Consider the following 27,834-nt stretch of genomic DNA (forward strand, 5'->3'; position numbering starts at 1 on the left):
CGCCCCAGGGCTCTGCTTCTTTGTCAATATCCTCAATGGCACATCCCTGAATGTTACTTAGTGCTTAATGAAAAAACAGATTGCTCTGCCTAGCATCTAATAGTTGTTAATATCCTAATAACATTAATGTATGCAATATTGAGCTGACTTGTGAGGCTGACAAGAGCCTACGTGTGTGGAAATGTAATTACAGTGGAAGTTTAATGGTAAATCACTGCAGTTTCTCTCTTCCTTAATAAACTGTGAGGTACTACCGAATAAAACAGAAGCAATTAGGGGAATCAACAGGATCTTGAGCTGAGGGACAGGAGGGAACGGAAGAAATAGAACCACTGCACCCCCAAGGTAGCTTGCATAAAACGCTGCCATTTAACAGGTGCTGAGCTTGGGTCCATCCCCATACCCATCCGCCTTGAATACAGCAGTTTGATTTCTCATCAGAGGTACCTTATTTTCAACTGTGCTCAAGGACCTTAGCAATCCAGACAGCTCATTAAATTCCATCTATTATTTCTGTATCCCCCTCGTATCTATTGAAAGTGGTTATTTATAAAACACTAACATTTTAGTTTTATTTAAAGGCAAGAAACCCCTTATTCCCGAGATCTTTCAGCTGTGATTGTTAGATGGACAGACCAGGACACAGACGGCGCAATGAATCTAGGACAGCACATGGCACAGGTTAGGGACCCTGCTGCCCAGCAGGGAATCACAAAGGATTTAGACAGTGATGGACCGGAGTTCATAGCTCGGCTCCAGGGCTTTAGAGCTGGGCTACTTTGGACAAGTTGCTTCAATCACTTTGACACCCCGTTTCCTGATTTATAACATGAAAATATCAGGTAATAATATTGACGTCAGGGGCACCTGGGTGGCTCAGTCCGTTAAGCGTCTGACTCTTGATCTCCGCTCAGGTCATGATCTCGCGGTTTGTGGAATCGAACCCCAAGTCGGGATGTGTGCTGACAGGGCAGAGCCTGTTTGGGATTCTCTCTTTTCCGTCTCTCTGCCCCTCCCCTGCTCACACACGTGTGCGTGCTCTCTCTCTCTCTCTCTAGCTCTCTCTATAAATAAATAAATGAGCATTTCAAAAAATAGTATCTTCATAAGGTTGTTATGAGGAACAAATTAAATGATGTACTAAACGTCTGACCTGGTACAGTTCCTACCGCTTCTAATGCACTCAATACATATTATTAATAGTTCATTATTATATCATCAGCCGCCATGTATATATGTGTGTACCACCACCCTGCAGCCTCAACATGTTTGCTAGACCTTGTTCCTGCAGCGAGACTAAGTGATGGAATCATTACAGCATCTGGACAGACAGGATTATTGTAATTATACTGTCTAACCCTATTATAGGACACGGGAGGAAACGCAGTTGATCTGAATTCATATATCCAATCATTAACTGGTCAGATACAAGCTCAACACCAGGCTCTGAAACAGGCACTCAAAATACAAACATAAATAGAACAGAGTCCCTATTCACCAGAGATCCACCATCCTTCTATTGAACCAGACAGCTTGGAGGCAAATGAGAAATGCACCAGCCCATTCAAGCTGCTATTGACCCTCAAACCGCAAAGAGAGAGAACGTACCTCTCCGGCTGACAGTCTGAGAAGGTGTTTAGAGAAGATGACATGTGCTCTGTTGCCAGAGTCCACATAAGACGGAAACTTGAAGAAAAAAAAAATCGGAGTACAGAAAAACAAATATGACTATGCACGAATATCATCAGTCATTAAGGAAATGCAAATTAAAACCCCAGCCAGATACTGCTACATCACAATTGGAATGGCTAAAATACAAAATAAAAGCAAACAACTACAATTCCAACCGCTGGAGACGATGTGGAGGAACTAGATGGATCATACACTGTTGGTGGCAATGCGAAATGGTATAGGTACTTTTCACACCAGCTTGTCAGTTTCTTATAAACATCCATTGAACAAATGATACAATCTTTCTCCTAGGTATACACCCGAGTGAAATTTTTTAAATTAGGTTTACATAAAAACCTCTTCCTGAGCATTTATAGTCTCTTGGGGCACCTGGTGGCTCAGTTGATTAAGCATCCGACTTTGGACCAGTCATGATCTCGCGGTTCATGGGTTCAAGCCCCATGTCAGGCTCTGTGCTGACAGCTCAGAGTCTGGAACCTGCTTCGGATTCTGGGTCTCCCACTCTCTCTGCCCCTCCCCACTCACACTTGGTTTCTCCCCCTCTCTCTCTCTCTCTCTCTCAAAAATAAACAAACATTAAAAAAATAACCTCCCCGGGGCGCCTGGGTGGCTTGGTCAGTTAAGCGTCTGACTTCGGCTCAGGTCATGAGCCGTCTCACGGTCCGTGAGTTCGAGCCCCGCATCGGGCTCTGTGCTGACAGCTCAGAGCCTGGAGCCTGTTTCAGATTCTGTGTCTCCCTCTCTCTCTGCCCCTCCCCTGTTTATGCTCTGTCTCTCTCTGTCTCAAAAATAAACGTTAAAAAAAAAAATTAAAAAAAAAAAAATAACCTCCCCAAACTGGAAACATCCCAAATGCCACCTCCCACCCCCACAATGAATGAATCGATAAACACACCATGGTACATCGTTACTATGCAGCAGTAAAAAGGAACAAATTATGGATACATGTTAATGTGACTGAATCTCAAATGTATTATGTTCTGTGAAAGGAGGCAGGCTTAATACATTAATAACGTATGATTCCATTTGTGTGGCATTTTGGACAAGGGAAAACCATAGAGAGAGAATACTAAGTCACCAGTTTCTACGGGGTCAGAGGAGGCGAACTTTAAAGGGGCAGGAAGGACACTGTGGAGTAATGGGGCAGTTCTGGATCTTGCCTGTGGTGGTAGTTACCAGACTTCAAGGATCATCAAACTTTACTCTAAAAGGGACAGATTTTACTGTATGTGCATTATACCTTATGTTTCAGAAGGGCCCAAACGCACGATGTTCAAAGACCTGGAAATATAAATATTTTTTAAATGTTTTTTATTTATTTTTGAGACAGAGGGAGACAGAGCATGGACAGGGGAGGGGCAGAGAGAGAGGGAGACACAGAATCCGAAGCAGGCTCCAGGCTCCGAGCTGTCAGCACAGAGCCCGACGCGGGGCTCGAACTCGCAAACTGCGAGATCATGACCTGAGCCAAAGTCAGACGCCTAACTGACTGAGCCACCCAGGCGCCCCCCAAAGACCTGGAAATACAAAGCAGAGCAGCAAACTCAGGTTTTGCAAGTATGACAAGAGAATCGGGGGGTATCATACAGCTATTGCTTCGCTAGCCACCTGGCACGTGGTAGAGATCCGAATACCACATGTAGCGTGAATGAATGGTGTCGAGAGACTGGAAATAGATAGGAGCCAACTTGCCTCCAATCATCGAATCATTGACCAAGCCCGCACGCTTACATTTGGCTCAGCCATCTAATGAGTATCTCTGTCCTATATATTATTTAGTGAGTCCTGTCTTCAAGGAAGGAAGAAAACGTAATAAGGTGAGGCGTATAAGGGCAGCCACGGACGCCGGTTCCTTATAATCTATGCCGTCACACACAGCAGCCCTGGGGGTGTTTGCTGGGGAGACGGTTCTCTGTGTTCACGGCTCCAGGTGTCAGAGAGAACTTCGCTAAGGACAAACATAAGTAACAGCAGGAACACGGAATCCAAGGGCTGAAAATGAGAGCTATGCAATCCCACGGGTTTTATGCCATTAGGCCCACCTCAGTCAAATATTTTTTCAACAGTTTTTCCATATATATTTAGGCAGCCATCCATGTGTACATGATACTCCAGGGTAATGTGTGAGAAGATAAGGTAATACAAAATTATTTTCGTAGGAGTAAAATATCACCTCACGCATGGGTCATAATCGGAAGTCAACGTCATAACTCAGGACAGGGAGAGAAACACCTGGCGAGTGTAGAACCTCGTGGAGCTATGCACCCAAGTGCTGGGAAAAGGCTGGAATTAAGGGAATGAATGCAGGGAAGGGAGAGCTGTGCCTGAACAGTGTATGGTGGGATTCTAACCATATTTATTACTTCCGGAGCAGGAGGCATTTTGAGCAGTCTACTCACCATCCTTAATTAATCATCCCAGAATGCCTGACCTGCAAAGAAATATTAGTCTCTTGGAAACAATGACTTTAGAAGGTGAAGATGAGCCAGAGAGTCTAATGTCCACAAAAAGAACTCTTTTGACTATTTCAATACCGTGGTGCTCTACTCTGAAAGGATGGGTGTTCAACAACATGCAGCTCTATTTCTTTCTAGAACGGGAACAACTTGGAGGGGTTTTGTGGGGTTTTTTGTTTTTGTTTTCGTTTTTGGTGGGTTTTTTTTTTTTTTACATTTTTTTAAATAATACTTCTAGATAAAGGGCCAGATGGTATTAGGACGAGGGAAGAGAGTCAGAAACAGGAAATTCGGTGTCAGGGCAAGAAAGGACGTGTAGAGAAAAGTTTAGAGAAGTTACTCTGTGCATCCACCGAGAATCCGCACGTTGGGGTTTTATCACGACCGAGTCTTTTGAGATTCATCTGTCACTAGACAGTACTAAGCACGCTGTCTTTAAAAGAAATCTTTGTTCGGATTCCCCCCTGACAGGAAAAAGCTTCTGGGTTCACTCAACCCTATCTTTATCCTTTACAAAGGGAGAATGGCTTTACTCCCAAGGGCTTTCCCAGGACTTCTTATTTAACTAGCTCGTCTAACCAGAGAAGTGTTCACACTCCCTGCATTCACCTGCTACAGGCCTCACACAACAAAAAAGCTTTTATTTTCTTTCCTTTGGGGTTCCTCAAAGTCTAGGTGCCCCAGAGAAGAATCCTTTGAAACGAGGTGACCTAGGTGATTGATAAAAGGGCTGGAACGTTCCAAAAGTTCCAGTGGTTATTGCTTGTTTTCCTCAACCCCACAATAGCGGAGAATACATGACCCAGATTCAAATCATCATCAGAAGAGATTTCCAATCCTGTATCGAAACACAAAAGAAACGGCAATAGTTCTCACATTACATTTAATCGCAGAGAGCCTCTCACACCCATGGTATATGGAACGCTGACCGGCCCTTGCTTCAAAGCATCCAGATCATTGTACAAAAACCAGCACGTGCTTCACTCTAAGGCATTCCGGAAGAGAATATTCAATCTCAAAATCCAATAACCCTGGTCAACTTCTTACAGCATTCCACAGTTGAATTTTCTGTTTTTTACCTCTAATCTCAGGTTTATGCTCTGGATTATAATTTCATACACTGTAATGCAAAACTGCAGAACTTTTCCCAAGAAATATTGCTGGGCTTGGAATAAAAAATGATCGCTTCTCATTGTAATGAGTGCACAGTGCTCATCTCCTGTGTCTCAGGTACGACCCTCAGTTGCAGGCAACACAAAGTGGTCCTGGGTTATTTAAATAGAAATGTATTTATCGGAGGGGTGCCTGGGTGGCTCAGTCTGTTAAGCGTCGGACTGTTGATGTCGGCTCAGGTCATGATCTCGAGGTTCATGAGTTCAAGCCCTTTGTCAGTCTCTGTGCTGACAGCATGGAGCCTGTTTGGGATTCTCTCTCTCTCTCCCCCCCTGTCTCTGCCCCTTCCCTGCTTGTGTGCGTGCTCTCTCTCTCTCTCTCTCTCAAAATAAATAAACTTAAATAAAAAGAAACATACTTATTGGAAATACAACGGGTCCACAGAATCTGCACGAGGGTGGAAAATCAGCCTCAGGAAGTACGCCAGAAGTGAAGGAATTTGGTAAAGAAGCAAGAAACAAAACAATTGCCTCGTGGCAGAAATGCCCAACTGAGACGTTACCTCAGGTCCCAAAGAACACGGACGGGGCTGGACACCACACCCTCACCGCTCACAGCGAGAGCTATGAATGCATCTTCAGTCTCCCTGTCTTTGCACCTTCCGCTCCAGATTAAAATTCAGAGTCTGAAACATCTAAGTGGCCAAAGCCAGGTCGTGTCCTGGTATGTGCAGACTGCTGATTACTCGCACAAACCCGCTCTACGAGTCACTGTTACGACTAGAACACCTTTCTTTAAAAAGTCTTCTTTAAAGATTTAAAACTAACTAAATAAATAAATAGATAGATAGATAGATAGATAAATAAATAAATAAATAAATAAATAAAGGGGACACCTGGGTGGCTCAGTCGGCTGAGCATCCGACTTTGGTCCAGGTCATGATCTCACGGTTCGTGAGTTCGAGCCCCGCGTCGGGCTCTGTGCTGACAGCTCAGAGCCTGGAGCCCCCCTTGGATTCTGTGTCTCCCTCTCTGCCCCACCCCTGTTCACACACACTCTCTCTCTCCCTCTCTCCCTCTCTCTCTGTCTCTCAAAAACGAATAAGAATTAAAAACAAAAAATAAGGTCTTCTTGGCAATAAAAGTCTGAAACTCCAAAGGAGGGAAAATACCTTCTTTATGTCACTACATACGACAAAGCACTAGCCCAAATATCCACAGAGAACCGTAGGATAATAGCAGAAAAATGAGCGCTGACCATTGATATGCCTCTGCTCCTCTCTTGACGTTAATTTTGGCTCAAGTTTGCTCACGTTTGGTTACGCCACAAACTCCTAGGACACTCACCAGAACCAACAAAGAGATATTTCTCCCCAGCGTGGTTATTTCTCGATTACAGGGAGCAGCGGCGGCGGCCTGGGAACAGGTGGCTTCCTTCAATCAGCTGAGTTCCTGAGAGATGAGAGGGGAGGCAGGTCTTGCAAGATCTGTCGCCGTCTGGCAGTGGCTCAGACATCCCAAGATTTTCTGTCACTTTCTGGAAAGAAGGGGACATTTCAGAAACTACAAAGCTTCTCTCAGCTTTGATTTGGTGCACAGCTCACAACAGCTGTAAAAGTTGAAAAGTTGAATCTTGGGGGATGGGTGGGGAAGAAGGTCAAGTCCAATTATAATGTGGTTTTGCTAAAGTGTATTGTTTTCAGAAGAGGGAAAAACCACTGGGTACGAATATGCAGAGAGTGAAAAATGAAAAAAAAAAACAAAACAAAACCAAGATGTTAGTTTTATTTCAAGCTGTGGACACGGAGCCCACAATCCCAATTACATATACGCTTCTAGGGGTAGAAGGAAGAACTCTTTGTCTTTGAAATGCTCCAAGATCATCTCCGAAAACATGCACCGTTTTTAGTTTGTTTTAAACTGTCATAATCTGAATAGTGAGGGGTGGCAGTGTCTAAATGCTGAACAGGTTAGTGAAACCAAAGTATTCATTAAGAACTGAGTGGCTGATTTTCACTGTACCCTCCTGATTCAGCAGCAAAGTGGAGAATTTTCTCTTTGGACGTCACTTATTTCCTTTTACTTATTCCCTAGTATAAACACACACACACACACCCCACTCCAACTAATACAAACACGTCTCTGTCTTCTCTAGAGATTCAAACTGGAATTGTTTTGTTTTGTTTCCGAAAGCAATGGAGTTGTGTCTCCGAATAGCTCCCAGGTTTTTCATGGTTCTCTTATCAATTCACACCACTTTTGACAAGAAATGCCAGCAGGAAGGTAGCTCTATTTTAATGATTTAGGATAGGAGCTCTTGACCCCCCGCTGCATGGTAGAATCACCTGAAGCACTTCAACAAAATGGATATCTGGGCCTTATTCCAGACCAGCTCAATCATAATCTCTAGACATAGAGCCCAGTCCTGGTATTTTGTTTTGAAACTCTCAGGGGAATCGAATGGGAACCTGGACTAAAAACCACTTCGCCCAGTGAGCTGCCATTTCTTTGCAGCTGAGGATCAAATTCTGTACGAAAGGATTTCTATCAGGACACAAAGAAAGAATTAGAGATAAACTATTCCTGCCTCTTTCCTCTAGAGGAACAGCTAAGCTCCTGAGCCCAGATGTAATGTAACAACAACAAAAGTCACCTTACCGTGCCCCACACCTCTAGCTCTCTTTCTCCCTAATTAGTCTTTCTGATCCAGAAATGGTACCTTAAACTTGTACGTTCAGTATGTCTGACCCTCTGAGATCCTGGCTCTCATGACATTACTTGCTATAAATTGTATTGTCCATCAGAGAATACAGGAATCCCAAGGCGAATGCCCTTGCCAATTTCTGGAAACATTTTTAAAGTACTTTTGAGATTCTAAGGGCGAGTTCCCCACCGGTATGCACTTGATGGGCAGAGGAAAGTCAGTTCAAAGGAGTGGAGAGCAGGCTGACACTGAGCCCAGCTGGGGCCCAACTCCCACAGCACAGAGCTACGGCTCTCCAATCTGACATTCTGATTCGGTACATCTGAGGGGAAACCCTACGATCGGCATTTTTTAATAGGAACCTCAGAAGATTCTGCAACAGATGGTCTGCAGACCACCCAGGGAAACGGGGCCATAGACTCTTCTATGAAAAGCTTTCAGAGAAACCAGGAATATTTAGGTGGGGAAAGCGAAGTTGTCTTCAAATATTTAAAAGGTCTTCCTGTTTGGGGAAAAAAAAAAAAGTTAAATAGATTTTTTTAAGCCCTCTTAAGACCCCAAGAGATAGAAAAATGAAATAGGGGTTGAAAATGTAGCAAAATTGATCTGGCCTCAATTTAGAGAAGAATTTCATAGCAATGAAACCGGACTGCCTTGGAAAGCAGTATTTCTAGATTCATCCTAGAATGACTGCCACTTCGCAAAGATATGATCAAGGGGAATCAAGTTTATGGTGGGCAGATGGCTCAGTTGCCGTGTCCCTTAAAACATGAATTCACTCAGGGTAATAAAACTCCTCACCGTCCTAAATGTGTATCTCTACAGCAGGATAAGAAAATGACAGCTCAACACTTGTGCACCATATTCACTAACTCAGTTTCCTAAGCCACATCATCACCTCTTGAATATCTTATAGAAAGGAATCTTGAAACCAGCTTTTAAGAAATTCTAACCTAACCGGTGAATAGGGCCGCCAAGATAAAATGCTGATCAACCATTTATAACTTTAGAGTGTAGATCTAAGCTGATCTAATACAGGGAGGGCTACATAGATGGAGAGATAGATGGGAAGGTGGAGAGAGAGAGACAGAGACAGAGATGCATTCACTTCTGGCTAAGACCGACTAAGCACTCTCCACTCCAACTCTCGCTGAAGGCAGCTTTAAAAAAGCTGCATGGAGTGGTTCCTTGAGGACCCTGAAAAAGCAAATGGCAGCAAGTGGTTTGGATAAGACCAGAATTTAAAGTATTATCAAACAGACAATTCACCAACCTTCTTCCCCTCTGGAGTTCCATGGCCTGAATTCAAGATGGCCCAAGAACTAGAAGGGGTCCTTGGCACAGACGGAAATCCAGACAAGTATTACAGTTCTGGTTCAAGAAGTGCTAAAAGGGTCTCCTAAATGCTCACAAAGAGGATGGATGTCCCATTTTATTATTTTTTTTTCTTTGCTCTCTCTAGGGCCTCAGCGGAGTGATCCTAGCGCAGTGGTGGCAAAGGCCACGCGTGGATCCAGCAGGAATCCTCGACTTTGAGAAGAGAAAACTTTCCCCTCCAAGCAGTGGCTTGGGTTTCAAAATAAGGGAAGAAGCCCCAGTTACCTCCGTTCCTCCCTCCCAATCCGCCCCCCCTCCGTTGATCCCAAGGAAAGTGTGCAGCACAGCAGGAGGTATTATAGCTCCAGCTTTATGGCCAGAGGACTGAAAAAGGGGAGTGGAAGGAAAGTACTGGGGAGACAGCAGAGAGGGAAGAGCTTGAGAAAACTTGCTCCCTCCAGTTGTGGATGAACTCCCGGCTTCCCTGAGCTGCATGTGCAATGATCTGAATCTGAACAGCACACACAGAGGGCGAGAAATAAATGACAGGATAGGGCCCCCACCCCTCAAGGCCCAGACTGGCCACATATAGGACACGCACGACAGATTTAAAAACCGTATTGACCTTGGAAGCCAACCCGAAGAAGCCTGGTCAAAACGTGTGATTTGAACCCAGTCAAGTTGAATGCTGCCAGAACAAAAATATCAACATGCTCTGTAGGCTTTCCACTAGAGCCAGAGATGCAAGGTGGTATCCGAAATGTCCTCAACATAACTGGAAGTTTCTCAGCATACACAGAACCTGGGACAGCTCAACTGGCATAGGAAAGAGACAGGGTGAGAAGATACAGATTTGGGAATGATCTGACAGAAACTTTAAAGCCCTTATTTTATATAAGTGGTCTCCAACCAGAAAGGGCGGGCGACAGAACCACCCTTGACACAAACGCAAAGATAGAAAAGTCCCAGCAAAGAAATAGAAGACATAAAGAAGAACTTAAATGGAAATTACAGAACTGAAAACTGTAAGAACTGAAATACAAATCTCCTAGCTTCGTCTCAATGACAGAATGGAAGTGGCACAAGGAAAGAGTAAAGGTGAAGATCGAAGAACAGATACTTAATTCGAACAGAAGGGGAAGGAAGCAAAGAAAGGAGCGAAGGAGAACCGGAAGGAGAAGGGGGGGGGGAGGAAGAGATCAACTGAGCATCAGGGAACTGTGGGATAATATCAAATGGTCCAAGGCTTGTATCATCTCACGCCAGAAGGAGAGAGAAAAACGTGTGGGGCTGGAAAACAAATTTTGAAGGAATTATGGCTGAAAGTTCTCCAAATCTGGTGAAATATTACCTACAAATGATCCTGCATGCGTGCAGCCTTGGGCCCGGCAGCCAGAGGACAGAGAGCGAACCAGTCAGGGGGAGCAGCCCAGCCTTCTGGAACCGCGGCTGCACGAGACAGAGAGAGGCCCACCCCGTTTGGAGTTAGTTTGTCTGGTCTGCGCTTCCGTAGCCGCCGCTCCCATCGCCGCCCGCGGATTGGCTGGCGCTGCCCCAGGTGGGGGTGGGGCTTCTCGGGATTTCCCAGGGTTCGCACTTCCCGTGTGGCTGCCGGAAGCCCGGCTCTTCCTGAGGCGTGCTGCGACGGCGCTGCAGTGCTCGCTTGCAGGGTCGTGGCCGTGCGAGGTGCGGGCGGGGGTGGCAACAGGGCGCGCTGGCCGCGGGCTCGCTCAGGGTGAGAGGTCTGCTCGCCTCCAGCCCTCTTGCTGCAGCGTTTACCTGGGGCCCCAAACAGCTGCCCTCTGCGCGCTCCTGCGCTTGCTCCTTGTTACCCCGGCCTGGGACCCCCGTCCTTCCAGAAGGAGCCCCGGGGACACGAGAGAATACGTATTTGGGGGGAATTCCTACCTGTCACGAAACGCTGCTTCTTGAGTCTTTGGATAACGTTTTCAGGGATGAATGCTAAATAAGGCCCGTTTGGTTTTCTGTTCATAGATTATTCAAAGGATTCTAATTTCTTCGATTATATTCCTAGGCACTTTCCCACCCCACTGCCAATGTGTATTGAAGGACTAGGAGGGTATTTTTAAAGTGTCCAAGAAAATCATCTTTTGGAAAGTAACAGCGTTTGTGCCTAAATATATAGCCTTCCCAAATTTAAATAGTCATGATTTTGGACCATTCCGCCACCGAATGCTATCATTAGCACAAATAGCGGGAAGGTGGCTACATATTGAAAATACATGTACAGTCTTACGTGTTCATCATACATTCTGTATTATATTATTCAGGAGATGCTGAGTGTCCGTCCATCTGTTTCTGGCTTTCACAGTTTGGCAGGGAATAAATGGGGTAAGGTCCTGGCTTCATCCTATCAGTGTGCATATTTGAATAAAATACCATAGGCAAGCTAACAAGCACAATTGTTCCCATATTGTTGCTTTGAATATGTAGGTATTTTTGTCTTTTATTTTTTTAGAGAGCGAGCGTGAGCAGGGGAGAGGGGCAGAGGGAAAGAGAGAAGAGAATCTTAAGCAGGCTCCGGGCTCAGTGCGGAGCCCAACGAGGGGCAACATCCCACGACCCTGGGATCATGATCTGAACCAAAATCAAGAGTTGGAGGTTCAACCGACCCAGACGCCTCTAGATATTTTTTTCTTAATTCACCATGGAGACAACCAATCACATTTCTCTTCAGATATACTTCACCTGGAGAAGTTCAGGGCCATTATATACTTCACCTTCAACTGAGTGATGTTAAAAATAGCCATGTGGTTTAGGTATGAATAACCCCGCTCGTTGAGCATAACACTCGCTTCTTGCCTTGAAATATTTTGCAAATTTTTGAAATTTAGGCAAATACGTCAGGTTTACAAAAGCAAAAAAAAAAAGGTGGGGGGGAAAGAAAAAGCCACATGTTGACTCGGGTCTCGTTCTCACTCTGATCCGTGCTCTCCCAGCTGAAGTTAATAATTATACCCCTTATTTTCTTAAGCAACTTTTTAACTTTAAGAAATTACACGACTTGATTAGCACAGTTTATCTTTCGCAGGGTGGTTTGTTGGATGTCACAGTTAACAACCCAAGGCCTGACAAATAAAGCTAAATTCTTAAAATGAATTTTTGTTTATTCACGTCATGGCACTTTGGGTTCACTGCAAGAAAAGGGCAGTAGCTACAAATTCATTCAGCGCACGAACTTGGGGGGAATTTTGTGAACTTAGTATTTTGCACTTCAGCTCTGTGGCAGAAGTGACATTTCCATGCCGGACACTCGGCATCTATGTATCGTCTCCGTTTCCTCCTTGTCTTTTCTCCTTCATCCTCTCCTTCATGCCTCCATCACACTCCCTCTGACCCACCTTTGGTCAGTTATCATCTTCCAAAATGTTTGAACTTGGTACTGGGAGCATGTGCATGCCGTCTCTTCTCAAATACAATCAGGTGTGGTGCACAGTCAAGTTTAACAGACCACGGCCATTCTGTCATCACTATCACAGGGGGTGCGCATTCGTCTGTTTATAGGCGTCCAGGCATGCAAATAATCCTCACCTGGCAGAAACACGGTCCACTAATTAAAGCTGGTGGAAACTACAACAATTTCGCGGAGTCCCAGAAATCATATAACCTCTCAGTCTGTTTTGAGGCATTTTTCGCTAACATTGGTTAAATAGCTCTCATTTTTTAACGTTTACCTTCCTCCCACCCCCCAAGGGAGGATAGTACTATTGTAATTACACTACATTCTTCTGAGGTTCCATAACGAGCTATTATTTTGCTAATGGAATATTCAAGTAGTCTGTAGTAATTTATCAAATAGTCCTAAATCCCATTTTCTCAGTGTGAATCTTTTTGTTCACAGGTAAATTGATGTGTGGGGGGTTATCAAGGCTTTTTTGTAATTCAAATTATCCATTTCACCTCCCTTCACACACACACACACACACACACACGCGCGCGCGCGCACTATATATATATATATATATATATATATGCAGTCTTATAAGAGTTCTTACAAATATTTCGAATTAAAACTGTACAGACTGTGCAAGTGGTAATTTTTGCATTTTCATTAGTTTTATATTTTTTGCGTTTTGATACCTATTTTTGAAAATGCATCGAAACTGAGGCGGGGCAGGCAAACATGTAATTCGACTTTTTTCACACTACAGGCTGTTCTTTGTTTCACTACTGGCAGGAGAGCTCTATTTTAAATGAGATCCAGTGACAGGAAACCATCTCAGCTCAAGCTCTCCCACTTTCCTTCACTTTACAAGACAGGAATTTAAACTGATTCAGTTCTCATGGATATGGACACCACTTTTCAGCACAAAACTCCTCAACGTCTAATGGATTGTGCACGTATTGATGAATATATAAGGGCCCTTGAGCAAGAAAACTATGCAAACAGACCCAAGTTGGAAGAAGGGTTTTAAACTCTTTAAACGACAGCAACAACACAAGCAAACAAATGCAAATTACTCGTGAAGTTAACCCAGCGACTGATTGGAGGGTTCCGGTTTTTGTCAAGGCAGCAAAATGGCTTGAGCTGCTCAGGTCATTATCTCACCGTTTTTGAGTTCGAGCCCCGTGTCGGGCTCTGTGCTGACAGTTCAGAGCCTAAAGCTTGCTTCAAGTTTCTTTTGTCGTACTGCCACTGCAGGAAAATGTCTCCGAGAAGCTAACCAAAATCACTAACAGAAGGCCGTGAGAAGGCTGCAGGAGGTCTGAAATTGCAGCCTGTGGAAAGGATGAGGGGGTGCATCCTCCCAGGGGATTCGTATCGTCCCACGGATGCGCTCCAAAGAGGACCTTGGGAAGACCAAGTGGAGGAAAGCCTTTCAGATTTGGCACTTGCCTTTCCCTTATGTTGTCTGCGGACAACTTCGCCTTCCTGTTCGCCAGAAAGCTGCTACGGCGGCTCAAGATCACTAACGTGGTGTCCCTGAGAGAATACTGAGGCAGCAAAGAGGCCCTGCCTGAGTGATCAGATGTCAAAAACAGGTGAAGACTGACCCGCTGCCCTTGAACATTCCCTGTCCCCCTCCTCCCCCTCTATATTCATTCCCCAGTGAATATCAGCCCAGGGAGACAGCCTCCTCCCGGAGCTGCATGACCATTAAAAATGGGGCAGGCATCACTGGCAGGATGAAAGTCCTGTGACACAGTTAACAGTCTGGGATCCACAAAGTTCTGTGGTGCCTGGATACTCTGCACAAGGGCCTACCCCCCCAACCACCCCCCCTCCCCGCATTTGTAAATTCTCCACAATTCACAGAGGCTGGAGCCTGACATTTCATCCTTGCCGCAGACACATTTCCAGAAAATCAGGATCATCTTTTCTTTTCAGATGTCCTGCTGAAACAGAGTAGCTGACGCACCAGGAGAACATGAACTCACCAAAAGTAACTAGATGTCAAAGCCTACGATTAATCTAGAAGAGAAAGCACAAACCGGGCAACATATACCATCTACAGCAAAAATATTGGAAGGGACAGATTAAGAACTAAAAATAGTATGATAAATATGGAGATACTAGACAAGATCAGCCATATAAAAGAAGAAAAGTGAGCCACAACAAAGTTCTCAGGGGGAATATAAATATATAAAAATTTAGGAACTTTTTTCAGAATTAAAGACAGATGGAAGATCTTGGATTTAGAAGGACAACTGAGTAGCAAATAGATTATTTTTAATTAATTTACTTATTTTGAGAGAGAAGGACGGGGGCAGAGAGAGAGGGAGACAGAATCCCAAGCAGGCTCTGTGCTGATAGCTCAGAGCCCAACTTAGGGCTCGATCTCATGAACTGTGAGATCTTGACTTGAACCAAAATCAAGAGTTGGATGCTTAACTGACTGAGCTACCCAGACGCCCCGCCAAAATGGGATTGCTAATGAAAAACTCACACCTAGACAGAGTACAGTTAAATTTAAGAGTACAAAAGAGGGGCGCCTGGGTGGCGCAGTCGGTTAAGCGTCCGACTTCAGCCAGGTCACGATCTCGCGGTGCGTGAGTTCGAGCCCCGCGTCGGGCTCTGGGCTGATGGCTCGGAGCCTGGAGCCTGTTTCCGATTCTGTGTCTCCCTCTCTCTCTGCCCCTCCCCCGTTCATGCTCTGTCTCTCTCTGTCCCAAAAATAAATAAACGTTGAAAAAAAATTAAAAAAAAAAAAGTACAAAAGACAAGGAGAAAATCTGAATACTGCTAAATAGAGACCAAAGGAACTAATGCCCCAACTGAAAACAATTCTGGAGGATGTAATCACATTAGAAATGGACCCATCCAGAACAGGATGGAAGAAATAGAATCAGTTGAATGAGCAAATACTGTGGTTAACAGTTATTGTTGGCAAAACCTGAGAGTGAGTGAATCTAGAGCAAATGAAGAAGCATATGTACAATAATCCAGAACTAAAAGTCAACATGATTCAATCTGATGAGGTAGCAAATGTGAGTAATGAGACTGAATTAAGGTATTTGTCCTGTGAAGAAAAATGTCCTTTCAGATAGTTACATGCATTACTTGTTTTGTCAGAAGAAAAATGTATAAAATGCTTAAAACATATATACATATAAATGTGTGTGTGTGTCTACATAATACAACTTTAACATTTGCTACAAGAACATAATCATCATCATGGGTCATTGGAGAAGGACAACTGCCACAATAATGAAAAAAAGATGCCATGTATAAATTTTAAACAGCAGAGCAAATTACAGTCTATCAAAAAGAAAAGCATAAACAGAAGAAAAGAAAAACATGTGAAGTTTACACGAAAAATAAATACGAGTATAACAGCACTTGTTCACCTAGCAGTTACACTTATCTATAAAAGTGAGTGGGGCGCCTGGGTGGCTCAGTCGGTTAAGCGTCCAACTTCGGCTCAGGTCACGATCTCAAGGTTTGTGAGTTCAAGCCCCGCGTGAGGCTCTGTGCTGACAGCTCAGAGCCTGGAGCCTGTTTCAGATTCTGTGTCTCCCTCTCTCCCTGCCCCTCCCCTGCTTGTGCTCTCTCTCTCTCAAAAATAAATAAACATTAAAAAAAAAAAGTAAGTTAAACATAGGAGTTAAAAGGTATAGACTCTAAGAATGCATGCAAAAAAGCAGAGATTCAGTAATTTGTAAAAGAAAAGAAAAAAGGGTGGATCAAGCAACTATGAGACAAAAGAGAACCGACAAAGTAATCTTACTACCTGACAAATATAACCTAATGTCAAGAAGGATGTTATCTACCCATAAGATTAACACTAGAACAAGCCACGTCCATCCACTTACGCATTGTCTATGGCTGCTTCCTCACGACTGTGGCAGAGCTGTGTATTTGTAACACACCAAACAATTTGAAAACCCTGAAGTAGTTACTCCCTGGTCTTTTACAGAAAAAGGTCACCAGCTCTTGATGTATTCAACTGAGTGCTACAAGGAGAGAAAGTGAGTGGAACAAAAATACCATTTTAAGAGAAGCGGAATTACACAAATGATACAATTTGTAAGTAAGAACATTTCAAAAGCTATTATGTCTGTCTTCCATGTGTTCAAGGAGCTAGAGGAAAGACTGAACATATTAAGGGCACTGAAGACAGCTTTTTAAAAAACGAAATTGAACTTATACCAGTGAAGACTACAATATCTGAGATGAAAAATTCGCTGGGGGGGGGGGGGGGATTCATGGCTGATTTGACATTGCAGAAGAAATTAGTGAATTTGAAGACATATCAATAAATACATTTTTTTAGTGTAGAAGATAAAAAGCTAAAAAAAAAAAATGTCTACAGCATCAGTGAGTACTGCAACAGATACACACATGACTGGAGTTGCTCAAAGACAGGAAGCCAGAGGTACAGAGAGAATATTTGAAGAAATAAAGGACACAATTTTCCCAAATTTTCTGAAACCCACATATTCCAAGATCCAGAAAACTGAATAAACCTCGGGTGCAAGTGACATGAAAATGACTCTGCCAAGTCACATCAGAATCAAATTGTTTAAAATCAGTGATAAAGAAAATCTTCAAGGCAGCCAAACGTAGAACAAAGTACATTTCATATAAAAGAACGAAGTGTCCCAGCGGATTTCTCATTGGATAGAATGCAAACCAGAAACACGAAAAGAAAAACTATCAACCTAAAATTATTTACCCACTGACAATATCTTTCAAAAACAAATATTAAATAAAGATTTTTCAAATATACAAGACCAGAAGGCAATAAAGAACTTTGGGAATCACAGCTATGTAAGTACATATAAAGATTTGTACGAAAATTATTTAAATATCTTTTAAAAAGGATCTGCTATTTAAAGCAAAATTAATAACAATGTGTAATATGGTTTATAACATATGTCAAAACAAAATATATAGTTACAACAACACAAAAACTCAGAGGGAGAAAATGGAAATACATCATTTTAAGTTTCTTATAGTATACGTGAATTTGTGTAATATAACTAAAGGTGGACTCTGGTAAGTTAAAGATGTATACTTAAAGACCCTTAAGTAAGCATTAAAATATCACATGAATGAGTTACAATGAGTGCTCCAACAAAAACAACAATGTGAAATCACAAACAATACTCCGTTAAAAGGCAGAAAAGAAAAAAAAGGAACAAAGGAAAAACGGGACAAGTAGAAAACAGATGGCGGGAGAATAGATTGTCAATAATCACATCAAATCTACGTGGTCTGAACTCCAGCTAAAAGATAGGGACTGTGTTGTATAAATTTATACAATTAATATAATACACAGAGAATACAAAGTATATTTACATGTTGCCTATCCATTTTATAAAGAAATAAGTTAAAAAGTAAAAAGATAAAAGATGTGATCTACGTGAAATAGATGAAAATGAATGATCAATATATGAAAATCTGTTTTTCTCTTATACATGAACAAAAACTTGGCTAGAAATGGAACTTTTGCACTGAGTTTATCACTCTGTGCTGTATGAACTGCTGACCTGGGGTTAGTTTAGAGACCATACTGCCTGCTGATGTGTTTTTCTTGGCTTGTAGAGTATTAACAGTAAAGGTGAATTTGTTGCTGGCTTTCAAAAATCTGGAGACTTCACATAAAAAGTCATTAATTCTGGCTTTTCTCAAAAGGCTAGCACAGTTGGCGCCCTGGGTAGCATTGTCACATAGCAATAAGGAGCTGGAGTTGAGTGGCCACTTCTGCCCTTCGTCTGCACCTGCACTCTTCATTTCACCAGGGCACTTACCTGCACTACTTCAAGACGCTTTCACAATACCCGTCTGACTTCTATCTGCAATTGAAAACTGAGATTGTGAGCCCTGATGTTGCTTGATTGGTTTCTAGAATTTTGTGTGACTGAAAAAAACACTGTGAAACAATTCTGGCTTTTGTAGTTTGGTTTGTCGTGGCTTGTTTTTTTGTTTTGTTTTGTTTTTTGTTTTTCTTAATGCTCTGCCTGGATTAAGATTTCTTTAAAAGGTGAAACTACGGGTGCCTGGGTGGCTCAGTCGGTTGAGCATCCAACTTCGGCTCAGGTCATGATCTCACAGTCCATGAGTTTGAGCCCCGCGTCGGGCTCTGTGCTGACAGCTCAGAGCCTGGAGCCTGTTTTGGATTCTGTGTGTGTGTCTCCCTCTCTGCCCCTCCCCTGCTCATGCTCTGTCTCTCTCTGTCTCAAAAATAAATAAAAACATTAAAAAAATAAAGGTGAAACTACAAATATAGGAAAAAAGAAAACGAAACAATAGAAACTTAGATCTGTTTTTCTCCATTTACTTATCTAGTATATAATTTGTTTTGCATAGTGAAGTATGCAGCTTAGTAAGTTTGGCTTCCATTATAATTTATTTATTACTTGTATTTTTTTATTATGATACCAGGTAAGCATATGTTGAAGATATGACTTTAATATCTATCATCTTTTCTATCATTGTTTCCATTTCCTTGTTTTTTTTTTCCTTCTGGGTTCTAAGACAATATTTTATTCGTTATTAAAAGCTCAGTTTTCTGTAATGTTGACACAACTCTTTATTGTTTCTAATAATTTTAATTCTGTGATTACATTTTAGTTTTTTAATATATTAATAATAGTATTTATTGAGCACTTAGCTATATGTGAAACACCATTTAAACGTTTTGAATGTATTATCTCAATGATTTTTTCACCCAGAAATCCTATGAAGAATGTATTATTATTATCCCCTCTAAAGGTGAAAATAATGAGGCTTTCAGAGATTAAGTAAGTTTTCTAAGATAAAAGAGTTAGATAATAGTGGCACCAGGATATATAATTAGGCATTTTTTTTTTAATCCAAAGCCCATGCTCTTATTTAATGAGCTGCATAGCAAGTTCTCTTTATCTCTAAATGGTGAAACAAATATTCCAACATCTGGATCTAAAAGGTTATCCACCCCCATGTTGGCCTCAGTAGTGTTTCATTCCCTAGGAATATTGGGCAGAGATGCGTTAAAGACTGAAGTGGGGCCAAAGGGTAGAACAATGTGTTTGGATTCCCCATCAAGGAGCTTTCCCCAAACAGAAGGGTGCTCTTGTGCCTCTGTGAGGCGATGTAGGTGGAAATCCCTCACCTTCTTAACCCACACGGCTTTGTGATTCTGCCTCCAGGCTAAGCTTTCCCTAGTTGTCTCTAACTTTTTTGTCCGACACATTTTTGATCAGCACTTCTAGTTTCCGGTGTTGTTGAAACTGCCTCATGTTTCCCGTTTTCGTGATCGTTACAATGGAGGGGCCGCAGAGGGGGAATCAGGAACTGCTGACTGCCCACAATGGAGCCAGAACGCCCCCCCTCCATATTGAAGGAAGATGAGGCTGGTGGTTGTGTGTGTCCTCATGTGCCGAAAACCCAGTGTGAGCCGACGGTCTTTTTTAAACCACCCAATGGACAATGGGCCTTTTGACTATAACTTCAGCTGGTCTTTGGAGGGCCGGTTTCTCTTTACTCCTATCAGCTTTTCCATTGTCTTATCTCAGAAGTATTGTATAGGAAAAAGTGCATATAAGATGTACAAATTACCTATATTGTATTGAGATGCTATTTGTGAGCAGTTTTTCCTTAAAAATCTTCACTGTTGTTCAACATCTTTAAGACTAAGTATAATTCTGATGTGATGACTTTAATTTTTTTTAACGTTTACTTATTTTTGAGAGAGAGAGAGACAGAGAGCAAGTGGGGGAGGGGCAGAGAGAGAGGCGACACGGCATCCGAAGCAGGCTCCTGGCTCCGAGCTGTCAGCACAGAGGCTGATGCGGGGTGTGAACCCACGAACCGTGAGATCATGACCTGAGTTGAATTCGGACACTTAAGCAACTGAGCCACCCAGGCGCCCCCTGATGTGATAACTTTAAATGATCAGATGTCTTTTCCATGGTAGAGATTTGATGACTTCCAACCTTCCAAACTCTAAGTCATGTCCCTGGTGCACGTTAGTTTAACGAATGGCCTTTGTGGAAGTAACAATAGCTAAATTACCAAATCTGTTAGAAATCCATTCTACCACGGTCTAGTTCTTTATTATACGATTTAGGGAGGGTAGGACATGTAGGACATGTAGAAACAGAAACGGACAGAGTGTGAAATTTAGGCAAAAATGGTGTGCTAAAGCTTGAAATTAAAATTTCAACTAAAGCTTGGTTTAAGAAAACAAACTGAATCCAGAATGGGATTTTTTTGTATGCGTGTATACATGCTTTTGTGTGTGTGTGTTCTCTGTGGCCTATGAACATTCGATGAATTAGCTCATGGCCATGACTGCAGTATTTCTTATGGAAAGAATGGGTAGCTTGTTAGCATGATCTCATCCATCCTCAAGGAGCAGGACGTTGTTTATGTGCAAAGGCTTTTAACAATAATAATTCTGAAGAGAGGAAGTGTTGCCCAATGTTTCGAGTCAGCTGCCTGGATTCTATTTCTGGACCCATCAGCTTTTTGCGGGAGGTGTTAGACAGGTCACCTTTTCTTAGGACTACTGTTTCTATATCTGCCTCTGATTGGCATACTAATAGTTTCCATTTTATTACTTCACGGCTATTTTGCAAGTTTTTAAAAACTTTAGGTAAAGTAATCTGCAAAAATGCTTTACAGTCTTTGGAGAACCTCCAAACAAAGGAGGAAGTGTTACTTCTCTGGAGAAAATGTAATATCTTTTCATAGCAAGTGTTGTGTGGTCTTTCTTTTCTTTTCTTTTTTAATGGAAAGGCTCAGCATTGCCAAGTAAATTCTATAAACTTTCTTTCCAAAATTGGCACTTAGCAGCACCTTACCAGCCGCCGTAAGAGTTTTACATGGCCTCATTATTAGACATGGTTTGTGACAAATACATTTTCTTAGTATGTTTCAAAGAAGAAAAATCACTGCGGGGGTGGGGGGTGAGCAAAAATTTGGGAAACATTTCTGGAGCAACAGCTGTCATACATATTGAAAACGTACTTGTAAGTTCACCCCTTTTTGTATGATGCCCTGGGCAGGCAAGTGTCCAGAAGCCTGTGATAACACTGTTCGTGTAATTGGGACCAAAGAGGAAATATAGATGTTTGAGACTTAGCTTCCGGAAAAATGACTGAGCGAATGGGTCTACAAGTATCTAGAAGCCAAGGATGTGTGTTCGTCTCTGTCGATTCATAAGGAAAACTGAAATCTGCACCACACTCAACAGTTTATAATAGCACACTCATCTGTGCAGCTTCACGAAAACCGTGAGGTAAAGCGACGCGTTGTTTCAGGATGAGAAAACTAACATGTGGAGTTTCTAATGGATTTGTCCAACGTTGCACAGCTAGAGAGCTAGTCCTCTAAGGCAATATTTTGATTCCTCCAAATAGCTATTGATGCTCTACCTTTGACTCTCAATGAGGGAGTGGAGGGGGTCAGTTTTCAAATATTTCATGCTCCCTCTCCTGCTCACCTCCAAACTTTGAAAACCAACATCCCACCCGTTGAGAATCACTGACAAAGTCAGCCATCTTGATGCATGGCTTCCCTCCAATGTGTTAGGACAGAACACAGCTTGCCAACCACAGAATGTGGCTTTTTTTGCGGGTGTTTTTCTTTCCTTTTTATGTAAATGATGAAACGATATCATGAATGTGAAATACGTATCTTCATTTCCTAAAGAAAGCATTTTTTTTTTAATATTCCCAGATACTTGTGACAATGTTTATCCCCACTCAGAGTTGAAATTTGGCTGCTGTTTTTATGCCCTGATAATAGTCCTAGCCATCCTCCATTGCCTGTATCTAAAACTAACATTCTCCAGGCCTAATTCCTTTCACTGCTGGTGCCTGAGTTTTTCACTAATGTACATTTTAACTGAAAACACATGACACTGAAGAGATTAAAACCTTTCTGAAACATAACCAAGGAACAGATCATACTTGATTTCCCTCTGGACCTTATTCCAATGAGATTCTCATGTGGAGGCAAATGTTGAACCTCACACTGGCATCTATGTTTTGGCATAAACTTGGAGAGGGAAATAAGACAGGTTCCTCTTCTCATGAAAATCTCCTATCAGCCCTCGGAGAAAGAAATGGGGAACTGTTTCAAGAGAGACATACCTTAATTTTGTTGCAAATCCTTTTCTGCCTTCCAGACTTCAATATCAATATGTCACAGTAAATTATTTCATTAAGTACTTCATCTGCTCTGTAACCTGCTTGTCTTTGAGGACAAACTTTAGATCTGCCGTGTACACGTCTGCAATATTTCGACTCAAAGGACACCTGCTGACTCTTAACCGGAAAGCTGTGTGCATTCTTTTTGTCTCCCCTTCATAAATATATATTGCAATTGCCACTGTTATTAAAAAAAATTATCCTTTGGTCCTTAGTGATCCACTGTGCTCTAGCCTCCCTTCATTCTTAGGCTGACCTTGCTCCCTCAGAAAGACAAGAAGACAACCTTAAGTGACAACGAGACAAATTTCATTTTGTTGGGAACTGCCTTTTCAATTATTTCTCTCTTCTCGATTTCTCCTTGCTGGCCTGGTCCAAGCTGTTACTTTGACAGGGGTCTCTCACCTCTAAATTAAAATATGCAAATTGTTATGCTTCCTGCGCTAGGACCAGGATAGCCTATGCATTGTAATTGCAAAAGACTGCTCAGTTCCGTTTTATGCCAGAATACAGTTACCCACTTCTGCCATTTTCTGTTATGAGAAAAATAATATCCTGTAGACTGATACATTATAAGCAATACATTTAGGCATCAGTATATTTCTATCTGAAAAATGAAAGATTATTCTTTGTGACCCACATTCCGCCACAAGGAAAACAGGTCCAAATATATCCAAATGCTTTCAAAGACTTGGGGGATCTATTTTAAGTGCTCCAATACAGAGACCTAGTCCACCTTAATCTGAAACATAACTACACTTTTAAGTACTTAATTTTTATGGAATGGACTTGAAATGCAGAACACTTACCGTCACTGCATTTTTTTCTTCACGTTCCTCTGCTAGTAAACTTTTGGAATCGGATGCTTCTCTAATCACCTGATCGGTCAGTACCGTCTACACTGATAAACCATTTTCAAGGCCATCCTACATACTGTTTGCCTCTATGTACAGATATGATATTTTCCTAATACATTAAAACAAGTTCTGTTTCTCACTCCCCTATAATTAGCTTTATAAAGACCTATCATGATGACAAACAGTATTTACAAAAGTTGCTTAAGGCCTATCTCTACGATGCTGTCATATTTGCCATAATTTCAGAAATTCCCAAATGATCATGAAATGTCTCTGGAGACTAATGATTCCTCCCAGGTTGTCTCAGGATTTTGGGGTGAAAGCCTATTTGGAAATCACTGAATGGGAGTCAGCTACCTAGAGGAGAAACAACAATAATAATAAAAAACAAACTATTGGAAAATCAGAAGGTTATTGCTTTGGGATAGATTTGATATTTTCTATTAAATTTTCTATCAAAATTTGATCGTGATAGATTGATTTCAAGTGAACTTCTAGGGGCGCTTGGGTGGCTTGGTCGGTTAAGTGTCTGATTTTCGCTCAGGTCATGATCTCACAGTTCGTGAATTTGAGCCCCATGTCAGGCTCTGTGCTGACAGCTCAGAGCCTGGAGCCTGCTTTGGATTCTGCGTCTCCCTCTCTCTCTGCCCCTCTCCTGCTCACACACTGTCTCTCCCTCTCTCTCTCTCAAAAATAAAATAAACATTAAAAAAATTAAAGTGAGCTTTTAAGAGTTAAGCAGTTATTGACAGAAGGAAAATGTATCAAGTAATGAGAGGAAAACCATCTTGAGTTTAAAGTTTTACACAATGTAAAACTACAGGGAGCGACATGAACTCTAAATTCAATGCAAAGACATTAAACACCAAGTCCTATCTCTGTTGGTAAGGAGTAATACAGACACGGGGTAAATAACTTAACTAGACCCTACTTTCCATATCAATTAAATTCCACATTCCATGTCAGTGAACTTTAGAGTTGAGATGACCTCATCAACCCCCCTTGGTTCAAACAGAGTAACAGGATAAATTATGTGACAATTAGCATACCATCAGTTATCTGGAAAGGCAGCTCTAGAATCCAAGTCATTTACTCTTCCATTTAATGAACACTCTACTGAGGAGCGACAGGGTTAGAAAAGCCATTTGTGGCTATGAGAAGATGGTCGGTGTGTAGGTGATAATTGTTGACTCTTATCACAGCCCAAGGCCATTTGAACATGGCCTTGCTCCTATGGGGTCTCACTAACCTCTCACTTCATGAATGCTGTGGAGTTAGGACCTAGCTCTAGTATGATTCTTTTCTCTCATTGAGTTGGTCTTCTCTCCTAGAGATTGTAAAAAGTCATCCCTCAATTACTTGTTTCACAAAAGAGCAAGTGGTAATTGGATTTTAACAAGATGAGAACAGAAGCAAAAGGGCCCAATTTTGTTTTGTTTTCTTCCCCGCCACCCCCACTAAACAATGTTCTTAGATGTTTGGGTCTGACACCATGTGGCAGACTTCCTTGTTTCCCTGTTCTGCTGAGAACATGTGGTCATTTGACCATGGTATAAGAAGGCAGCTGGAGAAGCACTTAGCAGAGGCAGGGCTCCTGAATGCTGGGTGACTTGGAGACCCAAGCTCTTACATGGTAACTCAACATACTTTTGCCTCTGTGTGTGTGTGTGTGTGTGTGTGTGTGTGTGTGTGTGCATGCACACACACGCACATGTGCCCATGTTTCATTTCTGTGAAACAAGGGGCTGTCAAAAGTAGTAAAAACAGAAAAAAAAAAAAAGGCAGCAGGTACACACAGAAAGGTTTACAAACCCAGAATAGAAACAAAAGAAACAAACTCAGAGTAAAATATGTGTTTCTTTATCAATGGAAATAGTTTCCTGGGAGCAAAAGATAGTCAAACATGCTAGAAAACAATGTTTCATGTCAGGCAGAGAGAGAAGTGAATGTCCCACCAGTATACACCAAGTTTTAGGAAAACTAGTGTGCATACGTATGTATGCATGCATGTGTACATGTGCTAAAATCTAAAATTAGTTTCTAGAGACCAATGTACTGAGTAAGAAAGAGTATCCATGCTATAGTTTTACGTATCTTTTTTTCTTGTGTGAGGGGGTCTAAGGGAAAATGACAAATTTTTACAAACTAAAATAGAAACACAGAAGAGAATTTTCCCTGGTCTCTTAGAGATTATTGAAAATCTCCATTCTGTAACTATAATGCATCAGTTCTGGGCCCCCTTGTCTAACTTGTCTTGTTTATTGCAGGAATATAAAGAAAGAAGTGTATCACTACAAACTACCCTTTATAACTCTAAATGTCTGAGATTATTACATAGATTCTTTAAACAATCCATTTTTTTCTCTTCATTTTGTCTTTTCTCTTGAATCACTGTCTTTGAATTTCTCTCCACACCAACCCTAATCCTACATTTCATCTTTAGAAACTAAGGGAGTTCTGGTGGCATCAAAAAGCAACAAAGATCATTCCTGACTTTAGTTCCCCTCATAAGAAGACCAACTAACAACCATTCATAGATAAGATACCCTGGTGAAAGTCCTAGAACAGAGGGGTGAGGCTGAACCCTGCCCTGGATCACGGAGACAAAGAAGGAGTGCGTTAGAGGGGAGAGGGGAACAGCTACACTCTGACCACATCCCCTGTCCCCCAGGGTGACATGGTGCCACACCAAGAGGGCCCCCCGGGCCTACGCTTTTCCCAGTGGGAAGAAGAGAGCCCTAAGTGGACATCCAGCTCCCCGAGCATATGTGTCACATCCTGGGAAGCCCATTTGTGTCTCACTTCACAGGAATTGTAGGAGGAATGTGGGGCTTGACTATGGGAGGTCAGATTGTGGTGAAGAGGAGGGACAGGGCTTAAAGCAACCAGCACTCAGATCCTGGCATACTAAATTCCTATTCACAGAAGCACCCAACTAGAAAACCTAACCAGTAGACTTTAATACCCCACTTTCAACAGTGGATAAATCAATAAGTCATCCAAAAAGAGAATCAATAAGGACACAAACCAGATGCACCTATCATATATGTAATGAACATTCCATCCAACATACTTCTCTAGTGCACATGGAACCTTTTCCAAGACAGATCATATGTTAAGCCCCAAGTCTTAGCAAATTTAAGAATACTGAACTCATTCCAGGAGTCTTTTCTACCAGAATGGTATGATAGTAGATATCAATAATAGGAGGAAAACTAGAAAACACACTAATCCATGGAAATTAAGCACTATATTCCTGAAAAACCAATGGATCAAGGAAGAGATTATAAGGGACATAAAAAAGTATCTTGGGGAGAATGAAAATGGAAATACAATATATCAAAATGTATGGGATGCAGCAAAATCAGTGCAAAGAGGAAGATATATAGCTCTACAAGCATACAAGAATACAGAATGACCTCAACTAATCGACCTAACATTGCACCTAAAGATACTAGAAAAAGAAAAACAAACTAAGTCCAAAGTTAGAAGGAAAATAATATTCTAATTAAAGCAGGAATAAATACTATCAAAAATAGGAAAACAAGAGAAAAGATTAACAAAACTAAGAGTGGCTTCTTTGAAAAGAAAAGACAAAATTGAAAAACGCTTTAGCAGGACTGACCATAAAAAAGAGAGATTAACAAAATTATAAGTGAAAGAGGAAACATTACAATTGATACCACAGATACACAAAGGATGACAAGAGACTCCTATAACCAACTCCACATCAGAAATTGGACAACCTAGAAGAAATGAATAAATTCCCATAAATATACAACTACCAAGTCTGAAACAGGAAGAAATAGAAAATCTGAACAGACCAGTAATGGGTATGAGATTGAATCAGTAATTAAACTCTCCCCCACCCAACAAAGAAAATCCCTGCACCAGATGACTTCACTGGCGAAATTTTACAAAACATTTAAAAAATAATTCATGCCGGCCCTTTTTAAACTTGTCAAAAAATAAATAAATTGGAGGGAACACCACCAAAGTCATTTTACCAAAGCCAGATAAGGAAATTATAAGCAAGGAAGACGACCACCCAATATCCCTGATAAATATGGAAATACACATTCTGAACAAAATAC

This window comes from Herpailurus yagouaroundi, unplaced genomic scaffold, assembly GCF_014898765.1.
Source record: "Herpailurus yagouaroundi ecotype Mexico unplaced genomic scaffold, PumYag 250, whole genome shotgun sequence".
Taxonomy (NCBI): Eukaryota; Metazoa; Chordata; class Mammalia; order Carnivora; family Felidae; genus Herpailurus; species Herpailurus yagouaroundi.